Here is a 25,754-nt window from a genome sequence, read left to right on the forward strand (position 1 = left end):
GCAACAACATATATATATATTTTCTCCTTTTTCTCTTATTGTGAGTGTGTATGTGTCTGCTTCTGTGTGTGATTTTGTCTGTATAGCTTTGCTTTTACCATTATCCTAGGGTTATGTCTGTCCTTTTTTTATTATTACTTAAAAGAAAAAATTTTTTCTTAATAATTGTTTATTTTTTATTTTAATAACTTTATTTTATTTTACGTTATTTTATTTATCTTCTTCTTTCTTTCATTCTTTTTTTTCCTCCCTTTTATTCTGAGCTGTGTGGAGGACAGGCTCTTGGTGCTCGAGCCAGGCATCAGGGCTGTGCCACTGAGATGGGAGAGCCAAGTTTAGGACAATGGTCCACAAGACACCTCCCAGCTCCACGTAATATCAAAGAGCGAAAATCTCCCAGAGATCTCCATCTCAACACCAAGACCCAGCTGCACTGAATGACCAGCAAGCTACAGAGCTGGACACCCCATGCCAAACAACTACCAAGACGGGAATACAACCCCATCTATTAGCAGAGAGGCTGCCTAAAATCATACTAAGGCCACAGACACCCCAAAACACACCACCAGACGTGGACCTGCCCACCAGGAAGACAAGATCCAGCCTCATCCACTAGAACACAGGCACTAGTCGCCTCCACCAGGAAGCCTACACAACCCACTGAAGCAAACTTAGCCACTGGGGACAGACACCAAGAACAACGGAAACTACGAACGTGCAGCCTGTGAAAAGGAGACCCCAAACACAGTAAGTTAAGCAAAATGAGAAGACAGAGAAACACACAGCAGATGAAGGAGCAAGGGAAAAACCCACCAGACCTAACAAATGAAGAGGAAATAGGCGGTCTACCTGAAAAAGAATTCAGAATAATGATAGTAAAGATGATCCAAAATCTTGGGAATAGAATGGAGAAAATACAAGAAATGTTTAACAAAGACCTAGAAGAACTGAAGAGCAAGCAAACAGAGATGAACAACACAATAAACAATTTTTAAAATTCTCTAGAAGGGATCAGAAGCAGAATAACTGAGGCAGAAGAATGGATAAGTGACCTGGAAGATAAAATAGTGGAAATAACTACTGCAGAGCAGAATAAAGAAAAAAGAATGAAAAGAATTGAGGACAGTCTCAGAGACCTCTGGGACAACATTACATGTACCAACATTCGAATTTATAGGGGTCCCACAGAAGAAGAGAAAAAGAAAGGGACTGAGAAAACATTTGAAGAGATTATAGTTGAAAACTTCCCTAACATGGGAAAGGAAATAGTTAGTCAAGTCCAGGAAGCACAGAGAGTCCCATACAGGATAAATCCCAGGAGAAACACGCCAAGACACATATTAATCAAACTATCAAAAATTAAATACAAAGGAAACATGTTAAAACCAGCAAGGAAAAAACAACAAATAACACACAAGGGAATCCCCATAAAGTTAACAGCTGAACTTTCAGCAAAAACTCTGCAAGCAAGAAAGGACTGGCAGGACATATTTAAAGTGATGAAGGAGGAATACCTACAACCAAGATTACTCTACCCAGCAAGGATCTCATTCAGATTTGATGGAGAAATTAAAACCTTTACAGACAAGCAAAACCTAACAGAATTCAGCAACACCAAACAAGCTTTACAACAAATGCTAAAGGAACTTCTCTAGGCAGGACACCCAAGGGAAGGAAAAGACCTACAATAATAAACCCAGAACAATTAAGAAAATGGTAATAGGAACATACATATCGATAATTACCTTAAGCATAAATGGATTAAATGCTGCAACCAAAAGACATGGACTGGATGAATGGATACAAAAACAAGACCTGTATATATGCTGTCTACAAGAGACCCACTTCAGACCTAGGGACACATACAGACTGAAAATGAGGGGATGGAAAAAGTACTCCATGCAAATGGAAATCAAAAGAAAGCTGGAATAGCAATTCTCATATCAGACAAAATAGACTTTAAAACAAAGACTATTACAAGAGAGAAAGAAGGACACTACATAATGATCAAGGGATCAATCCAAGAAGAAGATATAACAATTGTAAATATTTATGCACCCAACATATGAGCACCTCAATACATAAGGCAAATACTAACAGTCATAAAAGGGAAAATCGACAGTAACACAATCATAGTAGGGGACTGCAACACCCCACTTTCACCAATGGACAGATCATCCAAAATAAAATAAATAAATAAATAAATAAACACAAGCTTTAAATGATACATTAAACAAGATGGACTTAATTGATATCTATAGGACATTCCATCCAAAAACAACAGAATACACATTCTTCTCAAGTGCTCATGGAACATTCTCCAGGATAGATCATATCTTGGGTCACAAATCAAGCCTTGGTAAATTTAAGAAAATTGAAATCGTATCAAGTATCTTTTCCAACCACAGCGCTATGAGACTAGATATCAATAACAGGAAAAAATCTGTAAGAAATACAAACACATGGAGGCTAAACAACACACTACTTAATAACCAAGACATCACTGAAGAAATCAAAGAGGAAATCAAAAAATACATAGAAACAAATGACAATGAAAACACAATGACCCAAAACCTATGAGATGCAACAAAAGCAGTTCTAAGAGGGAAGTTTATAGCTATACAAGCCTACCTTAAGAAACAAGAAACATCTCAAATAAACAACCTCACCTTACACCTAAAGCAATTAGAGAAAGAACAAAAAAAAAACCCAAAGTTAGCAGAAGGAAAGAAATCATAAAGATCAGATCAGAAATAAATGAAGAAGAAATGAAGGAAATGATAGCAAAGTTCAATAAAACTAAAAGCTGGTTCTTTGAGAAGATAAACAAAATTGATAAACCATTAGCCAGACTTATCAAGAAAAAAAGGGAGAAGACTCAAGTAAATAGAATTAGAAATGAAAAAGGAGAAGTAACAACTGACACTGCAGAAATACAAAGGATCATGAGAGATTACTGCAAACAACTCTATGCCAATAAAATGGACTACCTGGAAGAAATGGACAAATTCTTAGAAATGCACAAGCTTCTGAGACTGAAGCAGGAAGAAATAGAAAATATGAACAGACCAATCACAAGCACTGAAATTGAAACTGTGATTAAGAATCTTCCAACAAACAAAAGCCCAGGACCAGATGCCTTCCCAGGCGAATTCTATCAAACGTTTAGAGAATAGCTAACATCTAGCCTTCTCAAACTCTTCCAAAATATAGCAGAGGGAGGAACACTCCCAAATTCATTCTACGAGGCCACCATCACTCTGATAACAAAACCAGACAAAGATGTCACAAAGAAAGAAAACTACAGGGTAATATCACTGATGAACATAGATGAAAAAATCCTCAACAAAATACTAGCAAACAGAATCCAACAGCACATTAAGGGATCATATATTATGATCAAGTGGGGTTTATCCCAGGAATGCAAGGATTCTTCAATGTACGCAAATCAGTCAACGTGATACACCATATTAAAAAATTGAAGGAGAAAAACCACATGATCATCACAATAGATTTAGAGAAAGCTTTTGACAAAATTCAACACCCATTTATGATGAAAACCCTCCAGAAAGTAGGCATAGAGGGAACTTTCCTCAACATAATAAAGGCCATATATGACAAACCCACAGCCAACATTGTCCTCAATGGTGAAAAACTGAAACCATTTCCACTAAGATTAGGAACAAGACAAGGTTGCCCACTATCACCAGTTTTATTCAACATAGTTTTGGATGTTTTAGTCACAGCAATCAGAGAAGAAAAAGAAATCCAAATTGGAAAAGAAGAAGTAAAGCTGTCACTGTTTGCAGATGACATGATACTATACACTGAGAATCCTAAAGATGCTACCAGACAAATACTAGAGCTAATCAATGAATTTGGTAAAGTAGAAGGATACAATATTAATGTACAGAAATCTCTTACATTCCTATACACTAATGATGAAAAATCTGAAACTGAAATTAAGAAAACACTCCCATTTACCATTGCAACAAAAGGAATAAAATATCTAGGAATAAACCTACCTAAGGAGACAAAAGACCTGTATGGAGAGAATTATAAGACACTGATGAAAGAAATTAAAGATGATACAAAGTGATGGAGAGATATACCATGTTCTTGGACTGGAAGAATAAACATTGTGAAAATGACTCTACTACCCTAAGCAAGCTACAGATTCAATGCAATCCCTATCAAACTACCACTGGCATTTTTCACAGAACTAGAACAAACAATTTCACAATTTGTTTGGAAACACAAAAGACCCCAAATAGCCCAAGCAATCTTGAGAAAGAAAAACGGGGCTGGAGGAATCAGGCTCCCTGACTTCAGACTATACTACAAAGCTACAGTAATCAAGACAGGATGGTACTGGCACAAAAACAGAAATATACATCAATGGAACAGGATAGAAAGCCCAGAGGTAAACCCACGCACATATGGTCACCTTATCTTTGATAAAGGAGGCAAGAATATACAGTGGAGAAAAGACAGCCTCTTCAATAAGTGGCTCTGGGAAAACTGGACAGCTACATGTAAAAGAATGAAACTAGAACACTCCCTAACACCATACACAAAAATAAACTCAAAATGGATTAAAGACCTAAATTAAGGCCAGACACCATCAAACTCTTAGAGGGAAACATAGGCAGAACACTCTATGACATTAATCACAGCAAGGTCCTTTTTGACCCACCTGCTAAAGAAATGGAAATAAAAACAATAAAAAAAAATGGGACCTAATGAAACTTACAACCTTTTGCACATCAAAGGAAACTATAAACAAGACGAAAAGACAGCCCTCAGAATGGGAGAAAACATTTGCAAGTGAAGCAACTGACAAAGGATTAATCTCAATAGCATACAAGCAACTGATGCAGCTCAATATCAAAAAACCAAAGAACACAGTCCAAAACTGGGCAGAAGACCTAAAAGACATTTCTCCAAAGAAGATATACAGATTGCCAACAAACACATGAAAGAATGCTCAACATCACTAATCATTACTGAAATGCAAATCAAAACTACAATGAGATACCATCTCACACCAGTCAGAATGGCCATCATCAAAAAATCTGCCAACAATAAATGCTGGAGAGGGTGTGGAGAAAAGGGAACCCTCTTGCACTGTTGGTGGGAATGTAAATTGATACAGCCCCTATGGAGAACAGTAAGGAGGTTCCTTAAAAAACTAAAAATAGAACTACCATACGACCCAGCAATCCCACTACTGGGCATATACCCTGAAAAAAACATAATTCAAAAAGAGTCATGTACCCAAATGTTCATTGCAGCTCTTTTTTCAATAGCCCGGAGATGGAAACAACCTAAGTGCCCATAATCAGATGAATGGATAAAGGAGATGTGGCACATATATACAATGGAATATTACTCAGCCATAAAAAGAAACGAAATTGAGCTATTTGTAATGAGGTGGATAGACCTAGAGTCTGTCATACAGAGTGAAGTAAGTCAGAAAGAGAAAGACAAATACCGTATGCTAACACATATATATGGAATTTAAGAAAAAAAAATGTCATGAAGAACCTAGGGGTAAGACAGGAATAAAGACACAGACCTACTAGAGAACGGACTTGAGGATATAGGGAGGGAGAAGAGTGAGCTGTGACAAAGCGAGATAGAGGCATGGACATATATACACTACCAAACATAAGGTAGATAGCTAGTGGGAAGCAGCCGCATAGCACAGGGAGATCAGCTCGGTGCTTTGTGACTGCCTGGAGTGGTGGGATAGGGAGTGTGGGAGGGAGGGAGACGCAAGAGGGAAGAGATATGGGAACATATGTATATGTATAACTGATTCACTTTGTTATAAAGCAGAAACTAACACACCATTGTAAAGCAATTATACCCCAATAAAGATGTTAAAAAAATTTATTTCATTTTCTCAGGTATACTAGATTTCTCTTTAAAGCAACATTAATGTAAGAATAGAACATTAAAATGATATAGAAAAAATAGCTGTACATTTTGAAAGAGTAACATTTGTATACATTATTTCCATGATATTGGAAATAGATTAGACTTTGAAGTAAGCTGTGCACACATAGTTCACTTAAAACAAAATATCTCTCAATGTGTTTATTTTCCTCTAAAATGTATTAGAGCCACTTTTCTTAGAATACTAATTAGGAATAAGAATTTTGCAGAGAATGCTTTCGGTGATGAATTCTTACTGCACACTGTCTGCTCACCATACTGAATTGCTAATCATAATCATAGATTTTATGAGATTACTACAATGTACTAGGAAAGAGCACAGTCTCTAAAAATTATATAGACCAAGGCATCTTTCTCACTAAGCGTGTCTCTGCCAGAGATGTAACTTCCTTTCTATCAGAAATGGGGTTGAACAGACCATGCTGCAAGAGGGATTTCTTTTTATTTAAGCATAGTCTCTATTCTTCTACCCACCTATGTAGCCTCATTATCTGAAAGGTCACTAAACATCTCTGTGATATTTCCTTTCGGCTTCCTGAAAAGTGCTTTTAGTTTTACCGTGTTTAAATGCAATTTTGGTTAACCAGAAATTGTCATTCTCTCTCGTTATCCAAACATCAGAGAAGGAGAGTTTGGAGAAAGTAAAGTGAAAGAGGAAGATCAATTTAATATTTGGCTCATTTTCATGTTATTGGGCTGTGATGACCTAGGGTTGACCTATATAACTTTTCAAGATGGTTTCTAATACAGCCGAGCCAATATAAATAACTTTGTTAAGTAGACTTCATTTGCTGTCTGAGCAGGATGACTTAACAGGCCACAGTTTACATTTCTCTGGTGACTTCTGTCAGAATCATGAGGTTTTGTGCCAAAGGATCCTTTCATTTTTGGTAGCCCATCTTCTCTCTTGGTCTTTATTATCGTCTCCTCTCCTTTACCAGACCCACTCAGCATTGCACATGTGGGCTGGAACCACACTTCAGGCAGTCCAGCTGATGGACAAGAAAGACAGCATTGAAGTGAGAAAATGAAATACATGCTTTGAGTTTGTAAAAATTCAAATCAAATTATAATCCAATCAACCTTTTTTCAAATCAAGTATTTCAAAATAAGGATGACGCTCTCACTGGTAGAATGTATATGTCTGTTAGATTGGTCATAATGCACCTAGTGTGGATGCCTCAAAAGGGCAGGAGTACCAGAAATATACAGAGTTTCAAGTCCCCTCTGTAGAAGTGTGCTCTCATGGCCACTCTACCCACCAATTCTGGTGCTTACTGAGCTACAGTGAGCACCTGGAACATGAACTTCTCCTGAGTCTCAGTTGGCCTCTTGTTCATGACGGGCAACAGGACACTGCACAGCTGGCTGCTAGAGTAGACACAGGTGGTGTAGCTCAGGGTATTGCAATGGAACAGTGAGTGTCTGATATCTCACTGTGCTTGTGGATTGTGGAGACCACCAAGACTCTGCCAGATGTTGGTCTTCTCAGGCCAAGGAAGCCTGAATAATGCAGTGCACACCCAGAGCTGGGGAAGCACTAGAATAACCTTAGAGAGGATGAAGCTGGACAAGTATAAGATGAGCCTGATTTTTCCATTTTCATACTGTTCTTGTCTATGAAGTTTAAAAAACTCACAGAATGAGTTGGCAAGTGTTTTGGTTATCTATTGCTGCATCCAAACAAACAAACAAAAAGCCCAAAGTTTTCTTGCTTAAAACAACAACAATAAGAGGATTCCCTCTTTCAGGAAGATAAAGTAGACATCATTTCCCCTGTCCCTCCCATGAAGTAAAACAAACATAAGCCTTTGAAAGGTAAAGATTAAAGGCAGAAAAGCTAGGACTTGGGGGTCCAAAAGAAAGACATGGTGAGGAGTTTATGAGGTTTTTGTTTTTCTTCTCATGTATCTGAGGCTGAGGCTGGCTGAAGAAGCCAGCCAACTGGAAGCAACCAACAGTCACAGAAAAAATGCCTCAACAAAATCCTGCTTTCTCTAGCCAGAGGATCAGGAAAGGGGGAGCAAAGCTCTAGCAGGACTGCCATAGAAAAGAGAGAAGACAAAAATCTCTAATACCTGGAATGAAAGAGGGAATATCACTATAGACCCAGCAGACATCAAAAGGATAATAAGGAAATTCTACAAACAACTATATACACATATTTTACAAGTTAGACAAATGGATAATGTTTTTGAAAACACAAACTAACACACTCAGCATGAAGTAATTCAAATAGTCCAATAACTATTGAGGAAATTTAATTTAAAATTTTAAAAAACTCTCCCCCAGAAAGAAATCTTCAGGTCCAGATGGTTCTGGTAGAAAATTATACCACCAATGTAAAAAATTAACACCAATTCTATAAAATCTCTTCTAGAAAATATAAGAGGATAGAGCTCATTTCACTTTATGAAGCTAGTATTACCCTGATACCCAAATCAAAGACAGTACAACAAAGGGAACTACAGACTAATATTCCTCATGAATATAGATGCAAAAATCCTTAAAATATGTTAGCAAATTGAATTTGGAATATATATAAAAATTATATATGTTGACCTGGTAGAGTTTATTGAAAGGATGCAAGTGTTTCAATAGTCAGAAATCAATCAATGCAATCCACCATATTGACAGACTAAAGAAGAAAAATTACACGATCATATCAGTTAATATAAAAAAAAGCCATTGACAAAATTCAACACTCATTTATGATAAAAACTTTCAGAGAAATAAAAATAAAGGGGAACTTCTTAAACTTGATAAATAGCATCTGCAACAAAAAAGAAAACATAGCTAACATAATATGTAATAGCAGAAGACTGAATGGTTTTTCCCTAAGATTGGGAAAAAGTTAAGGATGTTTACAATCACCAGTCTTATTCAGCTTAGTACTAGATATTCTTGCCAGTGTAATAAGGCAAGAAAAGGAAATAAATGGCATACATATTGGAAAGGAAAAAATGAAACTGTCCCTAGTTATATTGACATATACATAAGAGATAGATAAATAAATAAATATGAGATTAATCATTGGATTGAACTTTCCATTTAGGACACTTGTCTCTTCCATTTGCAGAAAATTCTCATCATCTATCTCATGTCTTCCATTTTTGCTTCTCCACCATTTTCTCAATTCTGTTCTTCTCTAATTCTTATTAGAAAGATCTTGGAGTTTCTAAATCTCTTTTAAATGCCTGAAAATATTGCAGATGTTTTATCTCATTTATCTGGATGCTTTTTAGTCAACAGCTCAATTCTGTTTTCCAACTTAATTGTTTTTCATGTCTGTGAAAACTAAAGTTTATCTTGGTTGTGTCTTATTTTTTTATTTAAACGACTAAATTTTTATTGCCAAAATTTCTTTTTTATTATTTTTATATCTACTAGTACTTATTTGAATTCTACTCACTGTTTTCTTTTATTTTTTTAAAAAAATTCTGGTACACAGTAGTTGAGAATCCAGTTTCTGAAGCCAGATTTCATGGGTTTGAATTTGAGCTCCACTACTTACTTACTATGTTAGGCCAGGCAGATCACTTAAACTCCCCTCTCTTAGTTTTTCCATTGCTAAATGGAAATTGTTCTCTTAAGGTTTTTGTAAAAAATATTGAGTTGTTAAATGTAAAGCTTTTAGAACAATGTCTGGCATGTAAAAGTGTCCTCATAAATGTTGGCAATATTATCATTCATTTTTATTAATGTCATTTCTTAATTTGCCTCTTCTAGAGTCTAAAAGAAAAATTTCAAACATTCCTCATGTTTTAATTTCAGCCAGACAAAATGCATATTCTGTTTATAAATCTCTTGTTGATGTTGTTACCAAAACCTTTTTTTCACTTACATGCTTTGGAATTTTCATTTGAAGGTTCATTTTGAGTAGGAAATCTTAATTCCTTTTCTCTCTTTTTCTGTTCATTTCTTACATCTCATGTTCATCACTATCCTGCAATCAAGTCCTATTCCAGAGCTTATTGTTCTATATTGTAAACAGCTCGCACACAAAAAAGTTGAGTGACATTTTGATGTAGCTTTGTTCCTTCATTTCCCATCTTAGCTACATGTTTAAAGTTAAAAACAAAAATCAATTCTACTGATCAGGCTTTCTTCCACGTTCAGCCCCTTCCCACTCCATTCCCAGAGCCAAACATTTATATCTCCTAGGAGAAAAACCTTGGTTATAGGTTCAGCTGTCAATCTCATGATTCTATGCTTCTCTCTGAGGCTCAGAAAGAAATTTAGTACACCCTGTTTTACCCTTGTTTGGTTCTTGGAAGAACACTTCAGGAGGTTTATTTTCCCTCTAATTATAAAAGAAATGTTGGTGTAACAGAACTACAGTGGAACTCCCATCTAAGGCAGAAAATGCAGAATTCCATCCTCATCCCCAAGTACCTTGGCAAAGAACTTCCCTGAATATGTTAGAACCTCTATAGAAAACAGAAGACAGAAAAATGAAGGTCAGAAAAACAGGGTAAGGAGAAACTTTTTGTTTTTATTTGCTATAAAGCAAACATGTTTTTCTTTAAACTTACTCTATAAAAGTTAAAACATGGTAAAAGAATTACTTACTGCATCAATATAGTTATAGCGTTCTTTAACATGAAATTCATTATTTCATCATTATTACTACAATATTCTTTCCAACTCCTTTAAAAATCCACTTGTTGTGTCTCTAGTGTGTAATATAGCACATTACTGCTCAATAATGGAAGCCACACACTCTGAATTTTGTTCCAGTTAATATTGGCATTGGGACAATATTTTCCTCTTGAAATTAAGCAAAGTATTTCCTTACCCATTTTGCAAATATGTTTTGTAGTCGCAAGTAAAATATGCATCATTAAAAAGGAAATTATTTTGATTGATTTTTTACCTTGTTTATATAAATCTAGAACTACCTGTTTTTTAGCTCTAATTAAAAAGAACAAAATTGATTTTCTAATCATAGCCAATTTTATAAAAATTGGTTTTATAAAAAGGACATAATCTCCCATCAAGACATAGGAAGAACTTGAACTATTCCATTTAGGATGTTCTTCATCTCTAATTCTCAACAGCTCTGAACATTAGTTTTATCTCGTAATTGGCTTTTAGTGTTTCTGGCCAAGCAGGCCCTGTTGAATAAAATCTAAAAGTGCTCTGTTTTATAGATCATTTGGAAAGTAGTATGATCTTGTTGCTTTTTCCTGAACACAAACTGAAGTGCCTCCTTTCCTCTGCAATCACTGCTTTGCCTGGAGAATGGCTTCTGTGAAAACACTGCAGGAAAGAGTCTGGCTTCAGAGCTATGGCTCCTGTAAATTCTGAAAAGGACCTATGTGTTCCTTAATTGCCCTGCAACATACTCTTATAATATATACTGAGCATCTTATAAATGTGATATCTAAGGCTAAAATATTTGGCATAATACTTTCTTGCCAGATAAATGGCTTGAGAGAAAGGATAACAGCTTCTTATTAGTGCTGGGAAATAATGAGGTTTTCAATCCTATTCATTTCTGTTGGAAAGGAACATGATATATTTCTCAGTCATTCTCTAAAGATTAAAAATCTAACCTTAACCCTAGTTTGAAATCAGTGAAAGTGATTTTTTTCAGAGACCCAAATCTGAAGACTTTTGTAGATCTGACTTTGTTGTCCCTTCCCAGGGTTATAAGTCAGTAGCAGGAATTCAGAGACACAGACATTTTTCTTCATACAACTCAATGATCTTACACGCATTTTCTCCCTAAGAACAAAAATGAGAGGAGCTCACTCTTAATATCCTCCACATGGGCAAAGAGGCTTTGGCTACACACAGTGGCTCTGTCACTGGAATGTGAACTCCATGAAGACAGAACATATTTTCAGTTTGTTTACTGCTGAATCCCCATTGCCCATAAAAGTGCCTACTGCAAAGTTCAATAAATATTTATTGAATAAATTTATCCATCCATCCATTAATTTAATTAATTTATTTATTTTTGACTGCGTTGGGTCTTTGTTGCTGTGCGCAGGCTTTCTCTAGTTGTGGTGAGTGGGGTCTACTCTTTGTTGCGGTGCACAGGCTTCTCACTGCTGTGGCTTCTCTTGCTGCGGAGCATGGGCTCTAGGCACACGGGCTTCAGTGGTTGTGGCACGTGGGCTCAGTAGTTGTGGAGCACGGGCTTAGTTGTTCTGCGGCATGTGGGATCTTCCCGGACCAGGGCTCGAACCTGTGTCCCCTGAATTGGCAGGCAGATTCTTAACCACTGAGTCACCAGGGAAGTCCCCATCCACTCATTTTTAATTCATTTAATCTCTTTGGATACTGACAGATATTTAATGATTTAGATAGTGTCATTACTATGATTTCATACATGAATTTCGTGTAGGAATATCTTACTCTGGATGACTGAGAAAGCATATCCTGAGAAGGAAGCTTATTTGATAATACTTGAATGGAAAGAGCAATTCCAGGATGGAAGGGTGAGGGGAAAGAAGGAATGAGTCAAGAAAAGTAAATATGAGGGCAACCTTACTGAACAGATTACATCTTTATAACAAGTGCATTTTGTTCTCAGTGTCAGGTGACATCTTCCCAAGATATCTTTGGGGAAAAGGGAGGAGAATTTGTCCACTGACTTCCTCCTCTCCCCTGTCTCTCATTAGTCCAAGCTAATCTTCCACACTTTCTGGTAGAGTTACCTGACCTCTCCAAAGAGTTGTTTGAGAAGCAATGGTCCTGAAGACCCTGATCCAGCCAGTGTACAGAGGTAGTGATTACCCCACCAGTGGGCACTGTGTGGGTAGCTGTATTGGCATACTGGCTCCCGATCTTAGGCAAAACAGAAACTATTTCTCAAACATCTCCATCCAGAAAACTGGACAAGTGTACCTGTCTAGGTTGAGCATAAACTGAATTTGCTACAACTAGTAATCCAAATCCCAGTCCAAGTATTCTACAAGGTATGAGTGGCTGAACTGGGACTTGAACCTTAGGTGTTTGATTACATACCTACCTTGTTACACATGAAGTTTTCTCCTCATCTATTTCTAGTTTTCAGTATATATATTTAAGTCAAGAGGGAACTGTGCAAAAAAAAAAAGGGAGAAAGTAGGATTGAAGTCATATTTAGTACACACACACACACACACACACACACACACACATATACAGGGCAGTATCTTTTGAAGTCTGCTTTTTCTCAGAAGTTCTTCTCAGGTTCGTTAATCAGTAATGCATCTTCAGACAAACAATTAAAATTTAATCTGAGGAATCGGGTTCATCTGCTTTTATGTTTAATATATTGCCGTGTTTGCTTTTTAAACACATTTCGCTACTAAAAAAAAAAGTTTGGGGAAGAAGAGAATTGAAGACACCATCGACTGTAAGTCTGTTATTTACTCACTGAAATCATGTATATGGATAATTAACACTTTGGAATAAACAGAAAACTTTTCTGTTCATTAAACTATAAGGGGTTCTGAGGAATCAGAAGACGCCCAGAGTTTATAGCTAATTTACTCTCCTTCAACTTCTGATTATAGCATTTATATAGCATTAGGATCTAATTTGAGCATGAATCATAATGCACCTGGGGACAGTTGTGAAAATATTCTGAGCTCTTTGCTACCAGTGGGTGGAGTAGAGGATAGTTATTATAGGTGCCCTAGGACACTGCCAAGATAAGAATCAATAACATTTAAAAAGTAACGATTAAGACGCAGTTTGTAATAGCTACTTCAGAGCTCTTCCTAAAGACCAAAAAATGTGTTGGGGCAGTGACGCTTACCCATTTACATAACAGGAGATCATCTAATCAGACTAAGAACTAACTCACTAAGGTCTAGAGTCTCTTTTCGCGGCACAGGACTGCATACAGCTACCAGGAGGAAACACTTGAGTTTTACTCTGTTAAAGCCACCCTCTGGAGCTGCTGTTTCATTTCTGATACTACCTATGCTCATTCTAGTAATGGGACAACATATGAGAATTCCCTAACCTTTCTGTCTCAGCCCCTTTCTTCCCACCATCCAAAAGATTTTATCTTTACTTGCCAATTTTTACATCCAAAGTTTTACTTTTTCTAAAAGTTTTATCATTTTAGTTTTTATATCTAGTTCTATGATCTCTTCGAGTTAATTTTTGTCAATGGTGAGAGGTAACATGTAGATATCCAGTTTTTCCAGTACCAGTTATTGAAAAGATTATCTTTTCCCATGTGTCAAAATTACATTTCTGTAAAATAAACTGGCCATATATAAATGGCCTATTTCTAAACTTGCACTTCTGTTCCATTAATCAATATCCTTATGCCAGTACACTGTACCTTTGAAATCAAGTAATGGAAGTTTTCCAACTTTCTTTTGCCTTTTAAACAATTATTTTGATTAATCTAGATTTTTGGCGTTGTCATACAAATTTTACAATTGGCTAACAACATTCATAAAAAATAAATGAAAAAAGTTTACTGGGAGTTGCAATTTTCTGTAAGATGATGTAGCCTCATTTCTCTCTGATGAGTACAACTAAAATCCTTGGACATAATACAACACGTAATCATAAAATTACTCTGAAAGGTAGAAAGGCATACTAACTAGGGACCCCAGGACTTCAGGTGGAGCTGCCTCATTGCCTGGGCAGGACACTTAATAGGCTCTGTTCATGCCCACAGCCCCTGTAGATGTTCAACAATCATTAGATTAAGCCAGTACATCATGTCCAGGGATGAATGGAGTCACACAGTCTCTAAGACTCCCTCCAACCAGGAGGCAGAGCTGTGCTCATACAGTCCTTGTGTCTGCAGCCACATGCAGTAGGGTGATGGAGGGGTGTAGTTTTTTCTGTGGTGTTCAGCTGGACCAAAGCCTGCGCCATCAAAATGTCTATCCTGCAGGACCTCCTTCTCTCTCAGTCCCCTGCCCAGAAACAGCAGGCTTATCCTGCTTTGTTTTCATTTTGTTTCTGTCTGTGCCTGTTAGTGTTTTAGGGTTGCGCACTTCTTCTGTGCCAAGAGCAGGACAGATAGAAGACAAAACAAAAACAAAAAACAGGGGGCTTACCACCGAATTTCTCCTTGAACGCCCGAAGTTTCTTGACAGTCTACTTTCTTATCTCTCCCTTTTAGAGTCTTCTGCAGTTTGCTTCATTCATCTTTACCATGATTTTAACTATCATAAGACCTCCACAGTTAATTTCTAGTAATTCAAATTGATAAATCTGATTTGAGATACTTTATGCACAGGGAAAAAAAGCCTTTCCTTAATTGTAATCAGAATTTATGTATGTATGAATATATTTGAATTTAAAGTTTGGAATCAGGAAAATGACCTTATTGTAAGGATAGATCATTTTATATATGTAGAGATTTTTCTCTCTCTCTCTCATTTCCCAGGGATAAATTATTCCCTAATTTGTGAGGTCCTAATGACATAGTTATGCTATGAATGATTTTTCCCTTAGATAAAATTTTAAGGATTTTTCAATGTAATGACTACACGCAAAAGGATAAATAAATAACTTGTATAATATTATTTTGAACTCTTTAGTTAAATATTTTGGCTATATCTTGTCTCAGCTATGAAAAAAATTTTAATTTACAGCAACTATTGAGGAAAAATAATTCCTTGTTTTGGGGAGAATTCTAATTTTGTAAGTTAGACTTAACATGATTTTTATTCTGTTTTCTTTTATTTAAATTTTTTCATGTATTTGTTATTTTAGCATAATAATTTGCCTCAAAGATGAGACCAGACCAGTGTCTATATATCTTAATGAGTAGAAAAATCTGTGTAGAAAAGTCTGTGCCCTTTTCATAACAATAACTTTTTAAATATAATCAATTTAAATATTTACCCTATAGCAGCAATCTTAAACAATCACAAGCTGTAGTGCATATGAGTATATTTATTGTGGGTCATTCCCTCTAAAAATAGTTATCCCGTGTTCCTTTTTTTTTTCACTCTAAGTATCTTACAGTTTTGTCAATTATATCTCAATAAAACTCAAAAACATTGACAACAATAGTACTAAAAAAATCATCATGAAATACTTCTAACTCCACAGAAAAGTGTAACAAATAAACAGGCATTTGACACCTGATTGAAATGGCAGTATTTCTCCAAATGTGCTTTAGATCTGTTTTAAAAGTAAATAAAAACTGATATATACAGTTGAAGCCTGCATTTGCACATTCCCTATCACATTTGCTCCCTCTCCAGTGAAGCTGAGATGGGTCCTCCATGCACAAACAACATTGATCTTGTGTTTTTTAAATTAATAGTAAACTCAATTTCAGTTGAATTTACTATTGTCAATAGTACTCTTATTATGATTCATATAGATCTAATAAGGTTTCTTAGCTGAGATTTAAGTTCTAGCTCTTCTTCAAATCTGCCAATTCCTTGGTCTACTCCCCAGCTCATGTTCTTGAAGGAGCACTCCCCATGCAGCACAGCAGTCGCATCGATAAGGAGCAGGGCAACCTGTGGTGGCTGGTACAGGCAATACAGGCATGGCTTCCTGGAACTGCCCTGAAACCCAGTTGCTCAGTCTCCTTTTTTTTTTTTTTTTTTTTACATCTTTATTGGAGTGTAATTGCTTTACAATGGTGTGTTAGTTTCTGCTTTATAACAAAGTGAATCAGTTATACATATACATATGTTCCCATATCTCTTCCCTCTTGCGTCTCCCTCCCTCCCACACTCCCTATCCCATCCCTCTAGGTGGTCCAGAAGCACCAAGCTGATCTCCCTGTGCTATGCGGCTGCTTCCCACTAGCTATCTACCTAACATTTGGTAGTGTATATATGTCCATGCCTCTCCCTCGCTTTGTCACAGCTTACCCTTCCCCCTCCCCATATCCTCAAGTCCATTCTCCAGTAGGTCTGTGTCTTTATTCCTGTCTTACCCCTAGGTTCTTCATGACATTTTTTTTTCTTAAATTCCATATATATGTGTTAGCATACGGTATTTGTCTTTCTCTTTCTGACTTACTTCACTCTGTATGACAGACTCTAGGTCTATCCAGCTCATTACAAATAGCTCAATTTCACTTCTTTTTATGGCTGAGTAATATTCCATTGTATATATGTGCCACATCTTCTTTATCCATTCATCCGATGATGGACGCTTAGGTTGTTTCCATCTCTGGGCTATTGTACATAGAGCTGCAATGCTGGAGAGGGTGTGGAGAAAAGGGAACCTTCTTGCACTGCTAGTAGGAATGTGAATTGGTACAGCCACTATGGAGAACAGTATGGAGGTTCCTTAAAAAACTACAAATAGAACTACCATATGACCAAGCAATCCCACTACTAGGCATATACCCTGAGAAAACCATAATTCAAAAAGAGCCATGTACCAAAATGTTCAGTCTCCTTTTTAATGCCATTGATCATTATCAGAGACCCCAGCTCCTTTACTCTCCTGTCATCATGGTCACTATGTCCTTATAGTTCTCAGCATGAAAGTCACAGATAAGGGCATGCAGACATGGTTCATGGTGCAATGTAAATGAAGAGAACATATTAAATTAATAGTTTTAGATAAAATTAGTCATGGGGAGAGAAAAGGTAAAAGTGAGACCTCCACCTCCATAAAAAAGCAGAAATTTAGTAAAGCCGATGAAAGGAAATACATAGTTCTGTGTTTCCAGTGAAAACAACTAGGCTAATGACTACAATATGACTATTTGCAGGCTCATTTCAGCTTGATCCTACTTTATTTTGACCCTAATCTAAAGTAAAACAGTATAAACTCCCTCATAACTCTTCAGTTTCAGTTAATAATGCTCAAAAAAGAACCATCATGGGAGGGAGCTGAACATCATTAAAACTAGGATCTTTCACATTTCCTATCCATGCTTCTTAAAGAAAAATGAGAAGTTTTATTGATTTCTTTTTTAATAGGCTGTTGAAATGTATTTCCTAGGTGTATTCAAGAGCAAATAGAATCAAGAAAAAGAGCTTAGAGCTAACATAAATATCTTTGAATTTTAGAGTTAGCATAAATATCTTTGGAATTGTAAAAAAAAAAAACCACACAAATATTACAGAAAATCTCTGATAACCTAGCAAATAGGTTATTTCTTTCTGTGTTCAAAGACAACATTGTCTACCCCCAAGTCATAAAAATATTTTATTGTATTTTTTTCTGAAAGGTTTATAGGTTTAGCTTTAACTTTTACATCTCTGATCCATCCCAAATTCGTTTTCATGAGGTAGAGGATGAGGATCATTTTTAAAATGGATATTCAGTTAGTCCAGCAACATTTGTTGAAAGTTTTCCTTTCCTCACTAGATTACACTGGTTCTTTGTTGAGAATCAGCTGAGGGTATAATAGCATTTTTTAAAAAAATCCTGACAGAAATATTCTTCCCAAGAAGAATAAAGTCAACCATGAACAGAAATGCCCCAAACTGCTATTTCCCTAGCATAAGCCCATCTATCATCCACCCACACCTACATATATAAACAAGTATAAATTATTTGTAATGAGGATAATAATACAACATGGCTACTAAAAACACTAGCTTTCCTAAAGGAACTTGGTTAGAAGGAGTTTACCTTCTCAAGGAAGTCATTTTTAAGACTTGCATACCTACCCTCAAGATGTCTCCTCTTTTCATTTAGATCTCCCCCATCCAATACAGACAGAATGTGTCATATTCATATTTTTTTTCTAGTATATATTATATATAACATCTCATATTTTCTTTTACTGTGGCATATATTTTTGGGCATTGATGTCATTATCTACTCATCTTTCTCCCATACTTTGGCTTTGAACTTCCTTGGGCAATCATTTTATTTTGCAGACCTTGCTCCTCATTTCTACTCCTATATCACAGTGCTTGAAATGCAAGTGTTTAATAAAAAATAAAAAAAATATTTAGGTACAATCATTTGAGCTCAGCTTTAATACCACCAGTTATCAGAAGAAAACTCTATTATTGAAATACTTTACATTCAGCTGAAAACATCTGAAATGATAACACATAAATAATCTTTTCTCAGTGTGCCATTCTATTAAAATAATGTGGGTCACCTGGTGAAACCAAGCTGCAGCCTAGACCGAGTGAGTCAGAATTTCTGGCAGTGGAGACTGACGGTACCAAATTCTGGAATTACAGATTAAAAAGAAACTTGAGGCTAGTCAATAGAAACATTTCAGTTCACAACTCCTATCGTATTTATACTTGAACACGTTCATTTTTGTTTCCTTTAATGCAGATGGAGCCATTTCACTGGAGTAAATCTTTCAGGAACAAGTGCATTCTGTTAACTACAGCTTTAGATATATATTTTTCCTAAAGAATATGAATAGTTAATCATAAGGAAGTTTAGTCTGTCTGTGTTAGTTATAATTTATTAACTCACTTTCAAAACAATATATTTTATATTGTTTTATATTTCTGTACAGTGACATTAAAATGACAGTTTACTTAAAGCAGATAGGACATTTTCATATTTGGCAGCAGTTACCTCCAAATAAAATGTTTCAAACTTGTAAGTATACATGTACAAAGATGTGAATATGGAATTGACAGGGTACGGGAAAATAATGGACAGATTTGACCAACTCAGGATAGGTAAAGTCTTTTAAACTTAGCAACACCTTAGATTTTGTACAAGGGAAATAGATTAGGAAAATCAAAATGATGCATTATGAGGATCTTTCCTCTGCAGAAAGTCTCAGGTTTCACTAGAATCAGTTTATGTCCTCAGGAAAAATGTCTAATGATTGATGACTCAGTTTGGAAGGATTCTGCCCTCTCTGGAATTTTAGTTCATCTAGTCTTCACTGCTTCTACTTTATTCTAGTGCCTTTCAAAATATTTCTGTAATTCATCCAGCTTACTTTTAGTTGTTGCACTGGGAACTTTGGCCAGTCGCAACCTATTGTACCCTGCCTGGAAATGGCTGTAAGCCCTAAAATTCTACGGTCCACCGATGGTGAGGAGAAGATTGTAAAAGCTTGAGAAGAACAACTTTGTTGAATTAGATCTCATTCACAATGTAGGGTGTGGCTCAAAAACAGTTATGCTGACTTCCTCAGAAAAGCGACAATGTGGACCTGCCATCATTTTGTCTATTAGGCATGTTTTTTTTCTCTTCCATTTTAACTACACATCAGTTTATTGGGAATATTGCTACATGGTTTGATTACTACATAGAAACAAAAGCCAGTATCATGGAGATTTCATAAAAGTCAATCATTGTAATGAATATAACTATGGGGTATAAATAGCAACCAAATTTTAAAAATTAAACAAAATGTACTATATTCTGTATTTTTATATCATTTAATACTCTATGTTTTATATGATAAAGATTTTGAGAATTTGGATTAGATAGTATCATAATTTATAGGCTTTTATAAATAACATGAGAGATTCTCACTATATTCAAAAAGTTAAATAACAATTTCTAAATTGTTTCTAAAGTGAATAATTTCTAAGTATGAAAACACCTTGGTACTGAATACACCAAAGTTCTGTGGGATGGTACGTTGATTTCTCAGTATTATATTGTTTCTCCATCCTACCAGTCATTACTTCTCAGTGATTATAGAATCTGGGTGAGAACAAATTTCTAAACCATTTACTTCTGCCTGTCTTATGTGATACTGGGTAAAAAAAGTTTGTTGTATCAAATCTGTTCTATATATAAATAACACCACACATACACAATCTCTTTTAAAAAAGATATTAATACATTACTAGATTTTAGGTATCGTTTCATTACCCAACTATTCTAGAATTTATCACTCCATTCCTCTCTTTGATATTCTTACTTCTCTGAAAGAACAGAGTGCCAGGCTACTGTGCTCTTCTACTTTGTTACTTCAAAGTTTCTCTTATCTGTAAACTGAGATTCTTAGGAAATTTTATTCAGAAGCACTAAGCACTTTATTGAACTACTGCTGAACCATAATCACTGAGCTTTAATTGCTGAGTCATTAAGGACAAGGCCATTTCTAGCAGGGGCTACAAAAGTGTGGGAAGATCATTGAGAATACAAGAATAGCTGCCTAAATTATTCATAGTACTGAATTTTCATCATTTAGAGATGAAAGCATTTTCTGTGCTAATCAAGAATCATTCATCCACCTGGACCCATGACTTTCTCTCCCTTTCTCTTTGACAATTTTTCTTTAACAATTTCCTGATACTGGTTTGGGGTTCAACCCAACCTTACTGACTCATGACTGACCCCCTCTTAAAAAATGGCTACTATTGTAAATGGCAAAATTCCCAGTTAGTCCTACAGTTAATTTTTTTCTTCCCTCATTTTATTGTGAACTCATACATATAAGATTATCAGCTGCATCAACTTCAGAGTGTTCTCTTCCAAGCTTTCCTTTCTGGGAAGGCTATGAAGGTAGGTAAGGAAGTAATTCACCTTTCTGCACTATTACAGCCCTACCTCCACACCTCAAGAGGATTTGGTGAAATACTGCTTTCTGCCTAGACTCAGTGCATCTGTAGGTGGATCCAAAACATCTTTCAATATCACACAGCCAGTTGTCTCACTTCTCACACTTACATTAGTATTTTTCATTGAAATTCATGTTTTCCCCCTCCATGTAACACACCTGAATTTTTAATGTCTTAAATGCAAACTGGATAAAACTTATGAAAAGCCAAAATAATCAGGATGCAAAATGTTTGATGAATTTCAAATTTCCCCAAAGGCTAGGTTTCAACCTCATCTGTAGAGAGTACTAATTTATATAATCATAGGTTAGTGGAACACTGCTATAAAATAGTGGCTTAGAAACCTGAATGTTATGATAGGGCATTTTAAGCACTTTATGGAACTACTATTGAATTACAGCCACTGAGCTTTAAATTGCTGAACAGTTTAAGAACAAGGCAATTTCCATCAGTGACTACATCAGCATGGGTATATCATTGAAAACACATTAATATCTGCCTAGATTATTCATAGTACTATATTATCACCATTTAGAGATGAGAGCATTCTATGTGCTAATCAAGAGCCATTTGGCCACCTGGACCCATGCTTTCCAACCTTTTTTCCTCTACCCTGTTTGTTTTTTTTTGATAGATTTCATGTAACATTTACTCAGGATACAGAAGAGCATGAGCTGCAGAACAAAGACAGCAGCTGCCTAAGTGTTCATGCCTAGACCAGGCATGCCCTCTAGGCGTCCTCTATGTGTCATTCAGGGACTACCCTGTGATCCAAAGACCTATTCCAGGTGCTCTTAGGAACTGGTGTCTCATTATGTTCATTTTCACTCTAGGACAGCAGTTGTAATTTTTAATTCTGGCTTAAATATATAATCTACATAAAAACTCACTAATTAGAGAAGCTATCTTGAATTAACATATTGAAAGACAGGATGTATCAACCAACAGCAGTTGGTCAAAATGTAACAATTTCAATGGAAAAAGTACCCACAACTGATTCTCAAGGTTTCATTCACTAGTGCTTTCTAAGGAATTAGGGCACTAGCTAGCAAGGGTTAATGTGTGCTCTGCAAAAGTGACTTCTGTGTGTTTTCCATCCTCTCCTTTTCCAAATGGAGATTTCACACACTTACCTATTCTTTCATCATCAGTGTGCTGAGGGCACATAATTTGACTTTTAGTTAGAGCATATTACTTGGCTTCTTGCTAGAAATCAGTTCCATGATGGCAGGTATCTCTGCCCTTTTGTGTCTCTAATATACCCAGAGAACCTAGAACAGTGCCTGGCACATAACTGATGCTCAATAAATATTAGTTTGATGAATGAATGAATGGTGAAAAAGACTGTAACTCACCAAGAGATTTAGGACTCCAAGGTAGTTGCAGCACCTAAATGAGAAGTTAGAGAAGCCTCCCTAATGAAAGATACACATGTGTATAGAAGAAGCATGAGTTTCCTTCTCATCTTTAATCCCCACTTCTTCTTTGCTAAGAGAACTCTGATGTTGCTTGGGGCAGCAAAGTGCCTACCTAAACACACACTGTCCCAGTCTCCTTTGGAGTGGGGAGTCAGATAAAAAGGGAAAGAAGTGGACCTTTCTTTCCAACTATAATGGGTAACAAAAGGAGTTTGGTACAGATTTCAGCCTGGTATTTGTACTTCTGATCTGACATTGGCAGTTGCCTAAAATCATGCTTCTTTTTATATAAGAAAAATAAGCACTTACTGCACCAATGAAGTTGAGGGTTTCTTTAACTTGCACATGAATTCATTTCTAAAACATATCATCAGTACACCTCTTTTCCACTCCTTCACTTTTAATTTTCCCTTGATATACTCTAATTTGGACTCTGACTCCAGATATGAATGAAACTGCACTTATTTCTCTTACTCAATCTCGCTCTAACATAAAACATTTTAACCTTTGCTTATCCCTTATAATTTTCTCCATGTTAGGTTTACTGACACCACTAACCTGCCTTCCTACTAATCAACATCCTCCTTTTAATCTCCTTCATGAGTCTCATCAATATTGGTACTCTCCAGGATTCTATACTCAGTTTTCTCTATTTCTCACTTTACTATTGTCTCTTCAAATATACTAGCAGGGTTTCGAATGGCATCTACATGCTGATAACTTTTATTTTTAATTAAAAAATCATTGAGTATAACAACCCACAAGCATGCAGAAAATAGTGTGAATCCTAAATTTAATGAGTCATCAAAAAGTAGAAACTTAGCAATCACCACTCAGATCAACCAATACAGTAACAGAGCACTTCAATATCTCCATCAGTCTCTGTGGCCCCAAAAGTAACAACTATCCTGATTCAATGACCATTGATTTGATGAATTTTGTCTGTTCTTAATTCATATAATTGGTGTCACAGAATGAGATTTTTGTGTCTGACTTTTTTTCCTCAACATAATGTCTGTGAGAATTCATCCATGCTGCTCTGTGTATCAGTAGGGTTCTTTTTCCTTATTGCTGTATTTTATTTCTTGGTGTGAACATATCACACTTTGTTTATCCATTCTATCCATGGACATTTTGATCATTTCCAGTTTTTTGGCTATTATAAATCATGCTACTATGGACATTCTAGTATATGCCTTTTCATGCAAATATGTACTTATGGATGTGATCCTCTAAGTGGAATTGCTGGTATGACTGAGCAGGACCCCCTCCAATTCCTCCTCCTATCTCTTGTGTGTAGAAAAACTTTAGCCTCCTAGGCCTTCCCCAAGTTCCAAAGAACAAATTTAATCAGAGAAATAAGAAAATGCAGAGATAAAGGAAAACAGTCAAACAAGGCAAAATAATAATAGTTTAGCCATTAAACAAAGTCAAGGACCTTTAAGTCCTCCTCAAGGGCTACAGATAATATCCTGAGCCATATACTTCAACTGTTTTGCATATTCTGAAACCCCCACAATGTGGAAGAAGTTAACTACAAGCACATAGACTCCAGACTAGTTGGAACCAGAAGGTTGATGATATGTTGACTCCCGATTACCTCACCATCAACCAGTCAGAAGAATGTCCACAAGCTGATCATGCACCCCACAACCCTGTCTTTAAAAACCTTTCTCTGAAAGCCATCAGGGAGTTCAGGTTTTAGAGCATTAGCTGCCCACACTCCTTGTTTGGTTCCTGCAATAAACACTGCACTTTCCTTCACCACAACCCAGTGTCAGTAGATTGACTTTACTGTGTGCAGGAGAATGGACCCAAGCTTGATTCAGTAACACTGGTCCATGGGATGTGTGTAGGGTTCACTTTAGTAAATACTGTCAGTTTTCTAAAGTGGTTGAATCAATTTGTAGTCTCACCAGCACTGTATGAGAGTTCTGGTTGTTCCACATCCTTCCACATCCCTATTAGCCCTTGACATTTTTTCTCTTTTTCTTTCTTTCTTTCTTTTTTTTTTTTTACATTTTAGCCAATCCAGCGGCTATGTAACTATATAGAATTATGATTTTAATTTGTATTTTCCTGATCACTAAAGAGGCTAAAGAGATTAGCTAGGTTTGCTACATTGGCTAGCCATTTAAATATCATCTTTTTTCTATTATTTCTTCAAGACTTTTGAACTTTTTTTCTATTGTTTTTCTTTTTTTTCATATTTACTTATAGTCATTCTTTATATATTCTAGATGCAAACCCTTTGTGAGATACATGGATATGTTATCTTCTATCATTTTGTGGCTTACTTTTTACTCTCCTAATGTCTCTTAATAAAGGAAAGTTTTTAATTTTAATAAAGTCAAATTCATTATGTTTTCTTTCATGTTTAGTGGTTTTGTGTTCTGTTTATGAAATATTTTCTTAATCTGAGTTCATGAATATAGTATTTTTATTATTTCTTCTAAAAGCTTTCTCTCGTTTTTTACCTTTTATGTTTACATACAAAATAATTTAAATTTATTTTTGTGTAAGGTATTATGTTAGAGTTAAAAATTATTTCCTTTTTTTCTATATGGATAGAAACTGTACTAAAACAACATCCTTAAAGTGCTAAAAGGAAAAAAACAGTCAACTCAGAATTGTATATCTGGTGAAATTATCCTTCAGGAATGAAGGCAACATAAAGACATTTTCAAATAATGGACATATACAAGAATTTTTCACCAGTAGTCCTAGTGCAGAAGAACAGTTAAAAGAAGTTTGTCAGCCTATAGGAAATTATATCTAAAGGAAACTTGTACCTTGAGAATGAGGAAAGTACATGAGAAATTGTAAATATCTGAATAAATATAAGATAAAATTTTCATCTTAATACTTCAAAAACAGGTATGACTATTTAAAACAAAAATTATAACATTGCCTTGTGGGTTTCAGTGTAGGAAGCTGTAATTTGTATGACAGCTATAACACAAAACAGCTA

Source organism: Delphinapterus leucas, chromosome 8 (genome assembly GCF_059928025.1).
Source record: "Delphinapterus leucas isolate spDelLeu-1000000601 "Yukka" chromosome 8, BTC_Dleu_Yukka2, whole genome shotgun sequence".
Taxonomy (NCBI): domain Eukaryota; kingdom Metazoa; phylum Chordata; class Mammalia; order Artiodactyla; family Monodontidae; genus Delphinapterus; species Delphinapterus leucas.